The sequence below is a fragment of the Alligator sinensis genome, unplaced genomic scaffold (genome assembly GCF_000455745.1).
Source record: "Alligator sinensis unplaced genomic scaffold, ASM45574v1 scaffold442_1, whole genome shotgun sequence".
NCBI lineage: Eukaryota > Metazoa > Chordata > Crocodylia > Alligatoridae > Alligator > Alligator sinensis.
This window is the reverse complement of record NW_005841829.1, coordinates 13,505-16,101: the sequence shown is the minus strand read 5'-3', so window position 1 is coordinate 16,101 and position 2,597 is coordinate 13,505.

Sequence of the window (2,597 nt, the reverse complement as noted above, 5' to 3'; positions counted from 1 at the left end):
TGTGTGTAATAATCAAACCATTAATTAAGGTTCTCAGGATACTGAATTTGAAGCTTAGCCTTAAATTACTAGTCTTAGACGAGGCTATTGAGGTAAAGAGCATCACATTTTTAACTTTTTTTTTTGCCACAGAAATTTATGAGGGGTCCCCTGAGCCAAACGATCAAAAGCAAGGGTACCATTCTTGATTAAAAGAGACTGCTATTGCCTTCCATTAGGGGGATGTGTGCCTTATTTTAGTCAGGTGAAAGAAAAAGGATTAAATATTGGAGATTATTACACATAGGGTATTCCAAAGGGTTGACATGAAAATTCAGAAATATCATAGAACTCTCACTTTCATTATTAATACAAACTTCTACAGTGATGCAATTTAGATTTATTTGTCATTTCCCATTGGAATCATCCCAAAGTACCATCTAGTAGAAGACACTTATATCTGACTTACACAGTGCTTTAATATATCTGAAGAATGCTTTAAAAACCAAAACCTTTCATTGACCTTTCATTTACCATGGGATATTTCAAATCATCTGCAAATTAAGCATTTGCACTCAAATATTGCTACTTGGACTCCTATCTAATCATGCACCTGTGTAATATAACTAATCTGTATTATATACTATCTGTTACTCAAGCACCTTTACTTAAAAAAAAAAAAATGTTTCCCACCACCCATTTTTTTGTACTAGTAATGTAGTCTCTGGCATGTATTTTCTATTTTAGATCTCAAAAGGTTTTATTCATGGAAGCACTTATATCCATGATGTATTGTTGACATCCTCCCTCCCTTTGCACCTATAGTATCATTAACCAAATGCTTTTAGGATTAACATCTTCTGACCTTATTGCTTGGTGCCTTACAGTGTTTATACACATGCTCCGGGAGTGGGGTGAGAGCTGCTCTGATTAAAGTGCCTAGAACATCTCATGTATCAGCATCCCCACATGGAAAAATGGCAGCAGGGGCACTTTAACTAAAGCTTGTCTAATGAGCTTTAGTTAAAATGCCCCTGCCACCATTTTTAAGTGCAGGAACACCAATACATGAGATGCTGGAGTCTGCTGGAGTGCTGTAATTACCAGGCTTTGGCAGACTCAATTTATCGAGTCTTCTCTGATGCACTGTAATTACAGCACATTGGAGCAGCCTCGCTCATGTGCATAGAGACCCTTAGAGATCCTTTTATGGGGTATCTTTTAGCTAAACTTCTAACTCCACTGCCTATTTCTTAAATATTATTTTCTGAAAACCATTAGAAAGGGCTCAATGGACTAGTTAGGGTCTATGAACTGAAACTTGGAACCATTTTTTTAGATGCTATCTGCTTGTGGTTTTTAGGTAATCACTAGCACTAAGTAGGGGGAGTAGTTAATGATTTGATGAACACGATGAATGATTAGATTAACATGATAAAAGCTTATAGAAGATGAGGCTGCACCATTGGTATACTTTGTTGAGGGCAAGATACTCCATCTCAAAGAAGATATTGCAAAATTGAAGAAGGTTTAGACAAGAGTGAGAAAAGAATGATATTGAACCTGGAAAAAGAAAATGCGCAGAGAATGAAATGATTTGAATCCTTCCCCCTCAAAGAAGAAGCAAAAAGATATGCCTACAATTTTATAGAATAATAAATAGAAAGGAATGGTCTAGAGGAACAGGCTAACTTACTTGTTGTGCTCTCTTCTAACTCTACATCTCCATGGTTTCTATGGATAGTTGGACTATTCATATTGTATACATAATAACAGATTATGACAGAGGGAAAGTTACTGTACATCTGCCTAGCATGGATTACTTTTAGGGTGAGAGTATACATTACAATTATATCATGTTAAGAACATTTAAAACTTGAATGAGGCTTGTTAACAAGTGCTAAGTGCCATCTAAGTCTTTTTGAAGTTATATTACTTCAGGCCAGGGTTGTCTTTGAGCTGTTCTAGCTAGCTTGAGTTAACTTCTGGGTGTTCATCTGAGATACAACCACCAATCTGGAGTCCCTTAGTATCTCAGGAGGCACTATTTCCAGGTAAACTAGCTATAATCCCTATCCTATGGTCCTGGACTGACAGTTGGGAATAGCTGGGCAACAGGTGGGTGGAGATGGGGTGAATGAGGAGAGTGGGAAAAGGGATGAAGTGGGATATGGGAGCCGGGGGAAGGGGGCATGAGAAGGAGTGGGGTTGGGGCAGGATTGCAGGGGGGAAATCAGAGTAGGTTGGGGGAAGGGCAGAGTGCATGGCCATGTCCAGACAAGCATGCACGTGCCTCTTGCCCCACATCAAACCCCTTTGAGGCGGGGCAAGAGGCATGTGTGGGAACAAAAAAATGTTCCCGTATATCCAGGGCTCTAAACAAATCAAAGTTTAAAAAAGCAGAGAAGGCCTGAGGCAACCGGAGGCTGGGTCCTCTATTGCCAGAGCATCTCTGTAGTTGGCCCCTGTCCCTGGTGCTGAAACAAGTGGCTGACCAGGCTGTGTGTTGAGCGCCAGGGTTACAGTGCTGGTGAGTAAGGGGTTGGAGGGGATGGAAGAGGGGGGAGGAGACTATGGGTGGATTTCCACTGGCTCTGCCCACTCCCCCAGCCCCCCCG